The 15,180-nt window shown below is 46.7% G+C and overlaps 1 pseudogene; it reads right to left on the bottom strand.

The window, feature by feature from the left end:
- Positions 1-7,298: 7,298 nt before the first annotated feature.
- LOC124508232 (sperm-associated antigen 7-like) lies at positions 7,299-8,192 on the bottom strand (annotated as a pseudogene).
- Between the last annotated feature and the right edge of the window lie 6,988 nt (positions 8,193-15,180).

Raw genomic sequence — 15,180 nt, 5'->3', positions numbered from 1 at the left:
GGTCTGGGGGACTTGTATTGTTAACAAAAAAACTCGCAAGTGATTCTGATGGTGCCACAGTTATAGAATGCCTAAGAAGTTTCCTTGTCAGTTTTTTTTTTAAATTTTTTTTTTTTTCAACGTTTATTTATTTTTGGGACAGAGAGAGACAGAGCATGAACGGGGGAGGGGCAGAGAGAGGGAGACACAGAATCGGAAACAGGCTCCAGGCTCTGAGCCATCAGCCGAGAGCCCGACGCGGGGCTCGAACTCACGGACCGCGAGATCGTGACCTGGCTGAAGTCGGACGCTTAACCGACTGCGCCACCCAGGCGCCCCTCCTTGTCAGTTTTCATGTTCCATGAAACGTGTTCATTTCAAAGGTGGGTGGTCTGGAAAATTGATTTTATTAGGCATCTTCATCAACTCTTCTCTGAACTTAATGGAGCTCCACATTGTCTCATCTTCAAATTCTCTTTTTCTGTATTCTGTGGCAAAGGCTGCTAATTTTACATCCAGTGTCTATTCTCTTCTTCTTTGGTAACCAAAATACCTGATAATTTTCTAGGGTGTAGTAATGTGCCAAGCTAAAAGATTCTATTTCCCAGCCTCCCTTTCACATGGCTATGGGCCAGGGACTTCAGCTTTAGTAACTGAAAGGTGAAGTGTTATGTGTGAGGCTTATGGGAAGGTTCCAGAGACTGACTTGTGTAGACAGTGCATCCTTTTGCTTTTTCTGTGTCTTCCACCTACTGCTTGGGACATGGACACAACGGCTGAAATCCAGTAGCCATCTTGGATCATAATGTAACGGTGGAGTTGGAAGCCATACTCTAAGTAGAGCACAAAGAAAGGAGGAGTCTGGATCCCCAAGGACCCTGGAGCCGTGATACCACCCCTGGAGTGCTTATCTCCACGCTTCGTTCTTGCTGGTTAAGCCAAAGTTATTTTGTGTTTTTGATCATGAACAGCTAAACCTAACCTCACTGATACTCCTGCTGGGTGGAGGCTTGACAATATGTCTTCCACACCTCTAGGTGGCTTGCGCATAGTAGGTGCTCCATAAGTATTTCATAAGTTAAACGCCCAGTGGTACTGAAGGCTCCAGCTGCTCTCACCTCTGCCTTTCTTATGTTAGATTAAATTACTCATAGGGACCTTTTGTTTGTTCTGTCCCAAGCACCAGGAAGGTCGTTCACAGTCCTCTGTACAGGGCTTTAGGGCCACACGCTTAAATATTTTGACAAGGCAGCAGATAGTGGGCCTTTGAAATTGCAACTGCATGCATACATTATTTCAAATGAAAATCTAAGGGCTGGGCACTTTTCTGAATCTACACAAGAAATTGAAGGTGGTTTTCAAGTGATGTCAGAAAAGGCCACCATGGAATCTTTTGCTATCATTTGGAGGCTGTTCTTTCCACAGTGCCGGCCAGGAACTTGATGTCAGGGGACTCTTTTGAAAGCGACTATTAAGGGGCCCTCATTGCCAGCTCCTGCCAAGGGGGTCTGCCTTCTCAGTGGCAACCTCAGAGGTGGTCTTGGCCAGACCAAGTTGCTCCTGACTCATGCTGAGCTTTGTCGGCCAGGCTGACACGCCCCTTCGAGGCCAGGACAACATGCTGGTTTCCTGGAAGCATGGGGGCCAAGACTGTGCTGCTAAGAAAATGGTACTGTTTTTGCAAGTATGGCCTAATGGGAGTGTGTTTAAAACTCTTCCTCAACAGTAAAGCTCCTTTCCAAGAAATATGGGGTTAAAAAAACCCAGACTTAAAAGCAAAAGCTGGGAGATGAATCTACTCTTCACCAATACCAAGGAGTTTATTTCAAAACAGGTTTCATTGACTGCATTGATTTGGATGGCCCACCCATCTCGGTTTGCCCACTGAGAGCAGGGCGCAGAGGAAGACCCACACCCCTTTGTGGGAAAAAGTGAATTCTGTGGCAAACCCTAGTGGCTCAAGAGTGTTTGCTTCTCCTGGAAATAATTATAGAAATATGCAATCCTTGAAAAGCAACATCTGGCTGGCTGGAGGCGAGCTGGCAAATACTCAATCTAAATAGATGGAGGTGACGTTGCACAGAAGGAAAAGAAACAGCCCGAGAAAAGGGCCAGTGAGTTTTAGAGCCCATGTCTAGAGAGATACCCCTCTCTATCCTTGCGTTGACTTTTCCCCTGGAGAAGGGCACCCCTCCCAGCCTTTCTAGAAGACAGATGCACAGCCCAGAGCCCAGTGACCTACCCCCTGCACTTCTGAGGAGGCTTCCATGGAGGAAAGGGGGCCTTTTATGGCTCTGGTTGGCTCCCAGAGCTGAGATGGGTTTGCTGCCCAGGGAGTGCCCTGGGCCAGGGCTCTGCAAGCAGCCTTGACTTCTCATCTGCTTCCAGTGCAATCTGAGGTGTTCATTTAGACGGTTAGACATGTCTTTTCCCCCTCAATGCTTTTTCAAGGTGCCGTTTGCTTGTCCTTACCAGCCATGCCCAGCACCCGGGAGCTCTGCAGCATTTCTGCCTGCTCAGTTCGGAGGGGCCCAGCTTTGGACCTCTTGAAACTCCAGGGCACATCCCTTTGGTCCTTTTTAATTTTTACATCCGCCAGCTAGTGACGAAAGCAGAACATCATCTTCATGGGTTTATGGATGTTGGCGATTTTTCTTTTTTAATAGCATGCGATATGTGTTCAAGGAAAGAATGCAGTTCTAATAAATCTGAGGAACTATTCTGGATTTTCAGACACCGGGTTTCTATGAGAGCTATGGTAGGGGTATTTTGAAGGACTTACTGGAAAATCTGGGCCCTCTGCAAGTTTTTGCAGATGGTGCATTTTCACAGAGAAATGCTTCTAGTAGCAGTTTTGTTCAGTTCTTCTATAGTTGTTACTCTTGGCTGTGGTTTTGTGGAGCCTGAGACAATGGTCTTAGAAGTCTGGGTTTGACTTCTCTGATCTCTTAAGCTTTCAAGCACCTGAAGAAGGCTTAGAGAAGACCAAATTTCTTTCAAGTCAAGAAGTCTTGGAATAAATCCCTGGAGGAATGCAGGAGGGACATCCTGCTTTTGAATAAATAGTTGTTAGTGTAATGTGGCTGAAGTAAGTCCTAGTAATCACGTTGAGAAGGGGACTCAAGAATGGAGTTTATCTGGGTTAAAGGGTTAAAGAGCTGAGAGTCCTCAGACCCCTAAGACACTGAAGTTCCACCTCTCCTTGCTTGCTGTGTGATCTCAGACGAGAAATCACTGGACTTTTCTGAGCCTCAGTTTCCTTACCTGTAAAACTGTGCAGCCCGTCTCACTGTCTTTTTCTGTGACTCAATACAGTCATGTGGTGTTGATGCTTTCTGAACTGTAAAGTGCTGTGTCAATGTTGATGGCTCTCTTGTTTACTTCGCCCTTCTCCTGGCCTCCAGTGTCAGTGGTGACATCAACATCACTGCTTCCACCATCCCTGGGCTGGACCATCTTTCTCATACTCACCTCATTTCTCACACTTACCTGTGTCACTGACTTTGGGTTGCCATTTGGCCCTGCTTCTGATTTGGGAGCTGTGATCTTTGCTTTTCCTGCTCCCGGGTAAGGCTTTGTCTTTCTAAATCTTCCTGTTTGGACTCTGTGATAGGTTCTCTGTTTTCTGTAGCATTCTTAGCTTTGTTCTGTACAATCTTCAACTCTTTTCTATTGTTTTAAGAGTGTGTGGGGAGGGGAGAAAGGATGGGGACCTCTGAAAAGGTGCTTTATTAATCTTTTTCTGTGCTTCTTCCATGTTTGCCTTCCCCAGCCCAGACTCTGCCCTCTTCCCCAGGGTTCAGAGAAGACGCAAAAGCTCTTAAAAGGTGTTGGCTTTATTTAACTGTGTGGGGCTGCAATTTACATTTAAGACAAATGCCTTTTATTCGTTCAATACAGATGCTTACCAACTACTATGTTTACAACTAAGTGCCAGACCCTACATTAACCCTAGAGGATAGGTGGTGGTATCTTTATCAAAGGATCGCAAAGCACAGATCCTACTCTTGGTACCTTGTGTTTCGCTGGGGGAGATCTACTGGTGGAGAGGCCAGTAAACACACAAAGGCATATCAGTGGGTGATAAGAGCTCAGAAGAACAATTTGGTGAGGTAAGGTGGGTGGGGGATGGTGGAAAATCCTACTTTATGGGGATCGTCTTTCCTATGAGATGGCCAACAAGAAGTTGAGGCTGGAAGGAAAGTCTGGGGCATGGCTATCCTAGGGGAAGAGCATTGGGAAAAGGAGATGGGGGCCTTATGGCCCTAAAGTGTGTTCTGGGAGCAGCAAGGGGAAATGAGGGATGGGAGACTCTTCTAAGAGGTGGTGGGGTTGGGGACGCAGAGCCTGCTTGATTTCACAGGTCATCTTAAGGCTTTTATTGTGATGGCCATGGGAAGCCAGTGCAGGGTTTTGAGAACGAAGGAAGTGGACAACCTAGAACTTTCTGTGGGCTTACAGAAAACACAGGACTTGCTATGGACTTGTTCTGTAGCCACTGAGAGTGGCAGTGGCTTAGTGACACAGAAGAGGAGGGGGGAGTAACAAAGGGCACTGAAGGTGGGAACAACAAGCTGGAGCGAGTACCTCAGGAAACCACGTGCCTGCTGGTTCAAAATGTGTTTGAAAATGTTGACCAAACACACGAGAGTGTAGTAAGAAGGTCACAGGAGAGTGCTGTGTAAATCCAGAAAGGTATTAGTATGCATACTGAACTAATGGCCAGAGTTACCGATAGTGCCGTGCTCTGAATACATTCTGAAATAAATGCTTTTCCTTGCGTTCATTTGTTTATCAAAATGTTGACTACTTATGAAATAGTAACTTAGTGCTTACTGAATGATACTAGAATTTGTTGTCTTGTTTCTGGTCAGTTCACAGGCCACATGGAAGGTTGGGCCTTCTTTGATGTGAGTTTTTTTGTTACCTCATGGGGATAGAGTTGGTATCAGTTGTGGTTGAACCATCTGACTACTGATGACAAAGCCGTGTCATCTGCCTCTGCTCTTTGGAGGTGGGCTTCTAAAAAAGCTTTCTGGGGGTGCCTGAGTGGCTTAGACGGTTAAGCGTCCAACTTCATCTCAGGTCAGGATCTTGTTGTCTGTGAGTTCGATCCCTGCATCAGGCTCTGTGCCAACAGCTCAGAGCCTGGAGCCTGCTTTGGATTCTGTGTCTCCTTCTGTCTCTGCCCCTCCCCTGCTTGCTTGCTCGCTCATACGCTCTCTCTCTGTCTCTCAAAAATAAATAAATATGAAAAACACTTTTAAAAAGCTTTCTGTATACACGAGGAGTTTTAATACATTTGTTATGGCAGCAAGAGCTAAGTTTTAGCATTTATGGGAGGTCTTGACTCGCTGAAACTTCCCTGATGCCTGGGTCTGCTTTTTTCTTTGTTTTTAGCAAATATGAAGGGGGGGGTGGATTTCTCACCGGCTTTATTTTCTGAATTGCTTTTAGTCTTAACACGCAAAAACATCGTCAGGGAAATAATTGTGAAAAGTAGGTCTAGTGTGGATTGGATTTCTTATCAGAAAGTTCATTAGAATAACATGTAGCCTTTTTGCTACTGAAAACAGCAGTCCCCTTTTGATGTTTAAATTTTGAAGTTCAAAAAAGGAATTCAGACAGTTTGTTCCCATGTCTGAAAATATTATTACTCTGTTTAGTATCTTCAAGAGGCATGGAGCTGAGAGGGTGGGGTGGAAGTTAAGTGACCTGGTTAAATATCCATGTGCTGCCGAAATCTTATAGCAGGTGGGATGCTCAGAAAGAAAATAGTTCCAAGAGGTCGTTTCCCAAAAGCAGTGGAGGGTGGGTCACACCCTATTTTGTGTTTATTCTGGTAAAGGGAAAAGAGAGTTAGCTTTCCTTGGGGCCCCAGATGTCAGGGATGATGAACACATACATTCATAAGCTGGACTCCTTTCCTTTGATGGAGACCTTGGTCCCAAATGCCTCGCTCGGAGGTAAATCTGTTTCTTCATATGAGGAGTGCCCAGTTATTCCCTTTGGACTCAAAGAATCGATTATTCAGAAATGTGACTTTAAGCCCCAAAGCAAAGTTTGGGCAGTGTTTCAAGGGCTAAACTTCCAAAGACTATGCCCTTTCCCAGGGGTCAGCACAGGACCTTTTGGCTCCTCTTTCATGAGGGGAATACTCTTGAGATCGCCATTTGGCCTCCTCCTCCCTGTGGTGTGTGCATTCACTGAAGGCCATTCGGGATTGAATGCTGAAGAGGTTATGGGGCAGCCCTGCCCTCCAGGAGCCCACAGTCTGTGATGGGAGGTAGAGAAGGGAGAGGGCAGTCCCAGTGAGTGGGCGTGGGCAGCACTGGCACATGTGTGGGGAGGGGTTGAGGGGGTCAGAAGACAGGAAACGTGGTCCGGGGGAGTCAGGGAAGGTGAGGCCTGAGGAGAGGAGGGGTTGCCAGGCAAGCTCATGGAAAGCCATGGAGCCAGCACGGGATCGCCGACGAATGGCTGAGATGTTCTGGGAGGCAGGGTCAACAAGAAGCAGTCATTAACTGGTGTGGTACCTGAGGGAGAGGAAGAATCTAGGAAGCTTCCCAGCTTCCCGGTGGGGTTGGCATTAATGTTTTGTACTGTGCTTAGCAGTTTGAGGAAAGGATCAAATGGTCCTGGGACCTTTTGTACTGTTGGACAATTGGAAGCTACTATAACAAGAGTAGGCATGATGGTAAGTTGGGTCTAGCCAGGGAGTTGTTTTTCTTATGAGAAAAACGTAGAGAAACAAGTCCCAATAAAATGTTGTTTGGTTTGAAAAAACTACTAGAAGAGAATTACGAATGGAAAGTTTCCCTACAGAGCATCTTAACTGTAGGCTGTCTTGCGTTAGGGCGTTGTTCTATGTTGGCAGGTGGCAGTAATTCCTTCTATTTGTAAGATGGCACCAACCATCAGCCCAGAAGGTATTTAAGCTAAGAAGGTTTGGGGTTCTGGCCGGCAGGAGCTTGCCACTTGAAGAAACTGGGGTTGTGCCCTAGTTGGGGGGATTTGCTGTTTGCGGGGTAAGGGCTGCATACTTGGGAGTTAACATGGTCTAGTAAAGTGGACGAACAGGGACTTGGGGCTGGGATGGACCAGATGCCCTCAGAATCCTAGCTCTGTCATTTGTTAGCTTATAACCTTGCCCAAGTTACTAAATCTCCTTGTCCTTCAGTTTTCCCATTTTCTTTACAGGGGTGGGGGGGTGTCAGGCAGTGTTTATTGAATGTTAAGTAATCCCAGCTCCGTGGGGGAGAAAATTCCTAGGACAAAGGAGAAGAATAGAGATTAAATGCCCACCCGTGCATTCACACTCATATGCACGCACCAGCAGACATAACACATGTGTATCCAAGCTCCAACAGTGACAAAGCAAACACCTGCCTCCCCATCCTGAGGGACAGCTGTTAGGAGCTGGTTCGGAGGTGCGGCTTCAGGATGGGTTCTAATAGCAGCAGCCTTGTCTCTCCCTGCCCCCCACCCCCACCCCACCCCACCCCCTGCCATACCTCAGAGAGCTGGAGTGTCTGGGAGGTTAGGTGGCAACTCTTCCCTGCTCTGTTGCAGATCCTTCTTGGCCTGGATCTCATTCACGGCCTCTTTGATGGAACACATGTCCCTCTTGTTGGCCATGGGCACACAGCTGTAGGTCTTGTTGGCCTGTAGCATGTGGCCTGTAGCATCCTTGGCTGCCCCCTTGCCGGTTAAGCGGCTGTACTTGTCCTTGTCGTCACTAGCAGGGCTCCCCACCACAGGTCCCTGCTGGGCTGCGTCCTCTTGCCACTGGGCCAGCTCCTTCAGTTGGGGTTTCTCCTCAGCCTCCTGGGGGTTGCACTCCTCCCCATAATGATAGGAGTCCAGCTCTTCATCTGAGCATGCAAACTCCTTTTTGAAGATCGTGACATAGAGACACTCATCATCTCTGAAGGAGAAGGATGTCAGGCCAGCCACTTCCACCATATTGTGTAGGGTGCTCCTCTCTATCTTGTTCATTGGCTGAAACTTTTTCTTAATCTGCCCACTGTCTTGGATGAAATCTGACATCTCTTTCTCCATCCTTTATGAAACTCCACTTTCTGTTGTTTCTCCTGCTCCTGTAGTTTCTTCAGGCGAGCGACCTGCTCTTGGGCATTGTGCCGAGACTCCTGGTCACCGAGACTGGGTGACTTCTCCCTGGAGTTCAGGATGGAGCCTAGTAGGTCTGCCATCTTGGGAGTCAAGTTTTCCCATTTGAGCAGAATGTCAGGTTAGATGTGAACCTAAGTAGAGTGCCCTAAGTAGTGCCTGGCTCGTGGTAGGCACTCAGTAAATCGTCAGTCTGTTTCCTTTGTTGATGTGGGACATGTCTGTATCACCACTGGGCAGGAACCCTGGCTTTCTGTTTATCACCTGAATGACACTTGATCCCTTGGGCAGATAGCCACCTTCTTTCTCTTGTACTCCCTGTACCTGCTTTGGCTAATAGATGGGGGGGGGGGTGGGGGTTGTGGAGGCCTTCTTATCACTTCCTCTCTCTTTCTCATGATGTCTGCATAGTGCCTGTGAGAGTGTGTATGCGTGTGTACATGTACATCCATGTGTGTGCTTTGGGGTTGGAGGGTTGGAATGAGGAGGCTCAATAATAATGATTGAAAGAGAGGAAAAAATAAATACACTCTAAATATATCTGTTGCTATATTATTTGTTAAAGACCTGCAAAAAATCTTGTTAACTACTAGAGAAACTGTAAATAGAACCTACCAAAACTGCTTTTTCAAAATATTAAGCCTCTGCTTCCTAATTTTGTCATGGCTTATGAGGGTGCCTTTTAATTCTTGTATTAAACACAATACTCTTGTGTGACTTTAGCGTCTTCTCTCCTTTGCTAAAAAGATAAAATGCGGTCCTTTTCTTACAAAGAGTGAAGTTTATCATGTTTGTGTCTTTTCAGATTCAGTGGAGAAAATCAGATTTACTTGAAAATGTTAAGACATCTGTAGTTTTGTATTTTGATACAGGAGTCTGAAAATAAGCTGTAACAGTTGAGAGAACAAAAATGAGCACTGTACCACAGGCCAACTTTTGAAGGAGTTTACTAACATGTATCAAATTTCTACCATACTGGATGGTGCTCTTGTCAGTGTTTTTCTCCATGTCAGAATATGACACAAGTATGTCCTGACGTCGAGGATGTGCCTGAAGTAATTCTCATTCACTCCTTGTATAGGCTGGAGTCCCTGAGTGGATGTGTTGGGTGAGCCGGAACACCCACCCCCAGCTGCTGGCAGGAGTGGCTTCCCTCCAGTCAAGGGACTTAGTGGGGGATAAGATCTGGAGAAAACTCTGCTCTTTGGTTGTTCTCTTATCTTCTTCCCTTCTCAGCACTGTTTGGGCCATTCTTACCTCTGTACTTGTTATCTCTGGTGCCGATCACCTTGATATTTTTTCTCAGTATATGTAAGTGGATGATTGTTACGAGTAAATAGGAGATGAAATCATTGGCTCCCAGGTTTGGAAGAACCTGCAGGTTCTGAAGGGCTGACCCCGGAGTCCCTTCTCAAACCTGCCTGCTTGCCTTCCTCCACTGACGGGAGACTCACTGTCTCCCAAAACAGCCTGGTTTAGCTTTAGGTGTCTCTAACTGTTAGAAAACCTTCCTTCCCTTAGATCGAATTGGAATTTGTGTCCCTGGCACATTTACTCATGATTCCTTGTTCTAACCTTTGGAGCCATGCAAGGCAAGTTTAATCCCTTTTCAAATGGCAGCCCTTCTGGTATTTCTATTTCATGACAATATATCCTGTTCTCAGCCCTGTTCCCCTCCTCTGTACCCAGTGCCTTCTCTGAGCTTCTGGGTCCTGAAATCATCCTGGCCACTCAAACCAGACTCTTGCTGATAGCCCCAAGCAGAGGGGGCTCCCTAACTCACCAGCGACAGCACTGATCAGCAGGGTCCATTTGACTATTGTGGCTGCTGGACTGGTGGCTCTTTTGTCCCCAAGACTCCCTGCGTGTTCCCTGGAGGCTGTGTGCTTGGGCTGAAGATACACTTCTGAGATAGTTGGGGGTACTTGTTGTTGATTTCCAGGGAGTCTGCAGTGTGGTTAATTGCCCTGCTGAATCTGGATGTTTAATTTCCAGAGATCATTGTGGTCGTTGACCATCATCTGTCTCACAGCAACTTTGTTCTCAGCTACGACCCAAGTCTTTTTTCTTTTTTTTTTTAATTTTTTTTAATGTTTTTATTTATTTTTGAGACAGAGAGAGACAGAGCATGAGCACGGGAGGGGCAGAGGGAGAGGGAGGCACAGAATCCGAAGCAGGCTCCAGGCTCTGAGCCATTAGCACAGAGCCCGACGCGGGGCTCGAACTCACGGAGTGTGAGATCATGACCTGAGCTGAAGTCGGACGCTCAACTGACTGAGCCACCAAGGCACCTCCCAAGTCTTTTTTCTTAAAAAAACAAGATTTGCTCCTCCTGTGCCTTATCATCTTGGAGTCAAACAATTAGTTTCTTCAGGGCCTTTGATTCTCCTTGTTAAACTTCATTTTCTTGGGCCTCACCCATTGTCCTGTCTGCTGATCTGTTTGGCCCCTTAACTCTGAACTCACTGCCTGTGTTTCCTGGGCTTCTGTGGTTTTCGTGGTTCAGGGCATGGGCTTTAGGGTGTAAATCTCCTGTCTACCACCTACTGGGTGTGTGGTTTGGGGCAAGGGCATAGTGAAGAATCTTCTGGGGCAGTTGACAGAATGGATGAGTGGTATCTTTTTTTTTTTTTTTTTTTTAATTTTTTTTTCAACGTTTATTTATTTTTGGGACAGAGAGAGACAGAGCATGAATGGGGGAGGGGCAGAGAGAGGGAGACACAGAATCGGAAGCAGGCTCCAGGCTCTGAGCCATCAGCCCAGAGCCCGACGCGGGGCTCGAACTCACGGACCGCGAGATCGTGACCTGGCTGAAGTCGGACGCTTAACCGACTGTGCCACCCAGGCGCCCCGATGAGTGGTATCTTAAGGAACCCAAGGGCAGGAGGCAGCAGCCTCAGGAAATCAGAAGTGGGGAAGCTGAAACAAGATATCATCCCTGCTTCTTTCTGAATGTTTACTTTTTTTTTTTTCCTTCTCCCCTGGAGACTGACTTATGTGGCAGGCAGAATAATGTCCTCCTCCCAAGATATCTACCTCTTAATTCTGAAACCCATGAATATGTCACCTTACATGGCAAAAGGGATGTGATTAAAACAAGGATCTTGAGATGGGGCGGTTCTCTTGGATTCGCCAGCTGGGCCCATGGTCATCACATGTTCTCATAAGGAAGGCACTCCCCACTCGGAAATCAGAGCAGGCTCCTGATGGAGGAAGCAGAGTCAGAAAATGCTACCCTACTGGCTTTGAAGATGGAGGAAGGGACCAAAGAGCTAAGCAATGCAGTCAGCTTCTAGAAGCTGGAAAAGGTGAGGGAATAGATTTTCCCCTAAAACCTCCAGGAAGAATGCGACACTAATGACACCTAGATCTTAGCCTAGTGAGACTTCTGACCTCCGTTACAGTAAAAACCAATGTGTGTTGTTCTAAGCCACTCACCTGCAAGTGCCTTCTTTAAAGTCTTTTCCAGGGGCGCCTGGGTGGCGCAGTCGGTTAAGCGTCCGACTTCAGCCAGGTCACGATCTCGCGGTCCGGGAGTTCGAGCCCCGCGTCGGGCTCTGGGCTGATGGCTCAGAGCCTGGAGCCTGTTTCCGATTCTGTGTCTCCCTCTCTCTCTGCCCCTCTCCCGTTCATGCTCTGTCTCTCTCTGTCCCAAAAAATAAATAAACGTTGAAAAAAAAAATTTAAAGTCTTTTCCATGCTGACTGTCCTCTTGCAGTCATGAGCTCCCCACCTGCTCCTTGTGCCCACGTTGGAGGCAGTGTGGACCATTCCTGCCTTGACACTTTGTTCATTGCTGTTGTCTGACTCAGGGCCCAGCATGGACCCTCCATGGGGTGGGTTCTTGGTAAATGTCTCCACGGACTTACCAAAGACTCCAAGAGAAACCTTAAGGTGCCTTTCAGAAATCTGGCTGCAGGATCAGTTCTTGGCCTCCCAGCATACAGCCCTGCCAGAAAAGGAATAAGGCCAGTCCCTCATGATTCTCTCCCAGCCAGCCCTGTGTGGGCTTCCAGATGGCCTCTTCTTCCGTAAGTGTTGGTGTCTGCTCGAGAGCCTCTGTGTGGTGAGTCCACCTACTTTCTGAGACTGAACAGTTGCCATGTTTTCCTAGTCTTTAAATACCAGAGGTTAAAAAAAAAACAAAAAAAAACCGACAGAAAGTGGGTTTTGGTGCCTTCTTTTTCTTTAATGTACTACAGTTGAAAAAGTGCTTCTACACTGAGGATTTCATTTAATCCCTGTGGTGGCCCCATGAAGTGGCCAACCCTTTTTCAGTTTGTTAATTATGGGAGTGACAGCATCCAAACTTTTCATATTTTGGGGTGGAAACCCATCATCACTTTCCATGGCCCAGAGTTCATGGCAGGGCCTGCCCAGTCTCTCTCTTGTGGGTGGGGAGATGTTTCTGTTCCCAGGGCTCATCTATTGTACCTTAAAGTGGTGGTGAGAATATTCTTATTTTCCCCTTAGAATTCCAGACAGCACTTAGCATTCTGCTTTCCTTTTCCACTAAGTCAGCATCCTCTTGTACCCTAGCCCTCTTCCCTGCTCTTAACATGGCCTCCTTGCTGTCTGGGCCTGTAGCGGTCGGCCAGCCATCTTCTCTCTGGCTTGAATTGGAGATATTTGGGAAGGCCTTCTGGGTGAGTGCTTGCTCTTGGAGATGCCTGCTGTCAGTGTGACCTGGGACGTCATCTCGTCTCTACTGCTGGGGCGCACACAGAGATGCTCCTTGCTGTTCTCTAGGCACGGTCCCGGCAACCGCAGCCTCAGCCTCCTTTCTCCTCGTGATCTTCTGCAGATGGTCCTCAACCTATCACCCAGATGAGTTCTAGATGTTTATTTTGCAATTCGTTGATTGTCTGGAGCTAGAATGCTTTGTCCTGGGGATTTAGTGTCATAAATGGTGCTTAGAGGTTCTAGGCCCCCAACCAACATCTGTTGTACTTGTTAGGTGGTCAAAATCCGGAGTAATGAAGACAGTGAGCTTTGGAGTCAGATAGCTCTAGGTGACTTCTGGCTGTGACACAGCTATCTGGGTGACCTTGGGTAAGTGATTCATGCTCTCTGAGCCTCAGTTGCCTCACCTGTAAATGGTAATAAGTAATAACCTCCCTGGCAGGGTTGCTGAATAATGTATTAAAAGTGCTTAGTGTAGTACTTGATGCTTGGTAAATGTTCAAGGAGTGATTGGTATTATTTATTACTGTACTATTAATTATGTATCTAGTTTGATAGCACCAGACATCTAATCACTATTTATACTGCCATTTCTATGGGTAAACGGATTCCAGGATTAAATTCTGTGCTTAGCCATTCAGAATTGAAATGTACTTCTTTTTCCTTCTGGAGGTCTCAGATTGCTGTGGGTGAAGGAGTCTCCATTCATTCGTTCATTCCAGAAACAATCGCACTGTCACATATGCTGTAGGGAACTGGGGGTAAAATGGTGAGCAAAACCCGGTATAGTTCCTGTTCTCATGGATTTTATAGTCTGATAGGGGAGACAGACATTAATTTAAAATAAAAAATCATGGAAATGTGAAAATACAGTTGCTGTGGAGGAAGCTGGGAGAGGGTCTGGGGAGATGTTGCCTGGGTGTTTGGTGGGTCTTGGGGTTGAATCTGTGTCACTGCCTGGCAGACATCGCCTGCAGCCGAATGGCTTAGGGCTTTGGCAGCAATGGGTCCAGATTGAAGCAGGGTAGTGACAGCCTGGGCTCTAGCAGGTGACAGTCTAAGGTGTCTGAGACCTCAGGGCCTGTCAGAGGGACAAGTGTTTATAAGAACGGAACAGCTGTGAAGAGTATGGTTGGGGAGGAACCATGGCTTTCAGGTCAGGGCACCAGAGTCCTCAGGTGGTGCTTATTAAGGAATGTTTTAAATGGGGCTTTAACTTGGCCCCTCCTTCTCTTCAGCCCAAATGATACCCTGGTCCAAGCTTCCTGTCACTGTGGCTTCTAATAGCCAAGCGAGTGTAATTAATATCCTGTTCCATATAATAGCTTCCATCTCATCACTCATTTTGTACGACTACTTTCTTGCTCTCAATCCCTTTCTATTTCTCTGTTTTCTCCTGTTTGATTTCTCCTGCTCTGTGACTAACTCAGCTCTTCTGTTTTTCATCCAATTAATGTTTCTCTCTTGGAGAATAATGTTCTTTGGGTCTGAGATGGAGGAGGAAGGGGGTAGAGTTCTGTTAGTCCATAAGCAACATTGGTGAATAGGTTTTGTTTAATACCCCATTTAAACTCTGCTCCCCATGCTGCCTTCTCTGCGGAAGGTATAGATAGCTTCACTGTTGGCCCAGCTCTCTACTTGCTCATTCCTCCTTCCATGAACGAGATGTAGTTTGCAAGTTTCTTGGTCATTTACCTGTCCTCTTTGTCTTACGGGAAACTGTCTTCAGGTTGTATAATATACATGCCACCGTGTGTAGCCTTTGAACTGAGGAACTTGCTGGATTTCTCTTCAGGTCCCTGTGATGGGATGCTCTGTATTCATTGCGTCCTGGAAGATGATGTACCCTGTTGTTTTTCTGGCAGAGGTATTATCCAGGAGCAGTGTTTTGAGCTCTAACCAGGGTGGTATGCCTAGTGACCTGTTGAAGGACATGAGTATCTGTGTTCTGGCCATCCACCAGGCCGGAGGTGGGAGATGGGTCAGGAATTGCAGGTGTTGGCTCTGGAGTGACCACGATGACCACCACAGTGAGTTTGACTGCCTGGTGGCTTATTTTTTTAATGTTACTTAAAAACAACAACAACAACAACAACAACAACAAACAACCTTTTACCCTATGACCCAGCAATTGCACTACCAAGCATTTATCCACGGGATATAGGTGTGCTGTTTTGAAGGGACACATGCACCCCCATGTTTATAGCAGCACAATCGACAATAGCCAAAGTATGGAAAGAGCCCAAATGTCCATTGATGGATGAGTGGATAAAGAAGATGTGGTATATATATATATATATATATATATATATATATATATATATACATACATACACACACACACACATACACACACACACACACACACACACACACAATGGAGTATTA

This window comes from Lynx rufus, unplaced genomic scaffold (genome assembly GCF_022079265.1).
Source record: "Lynx rufus isolate CCGP_SWC_20201006 ecotype Redwood Valley unplaced genomic scaffold, mLynRuf1.p SCAF_13, whole genome shotgun sequence".
Classification (NCBI taxonomy): domain Eukaryota; kingdom Metazoa; phylum Chordata; class Mammalia; order Carnivora; family Felidae; genus Lynx; species Lynx rufus.
Note: the sequence above shows the minus strand (reverse complement) of the source record. Positions and strands in the feature narration are given on the sequence as shown.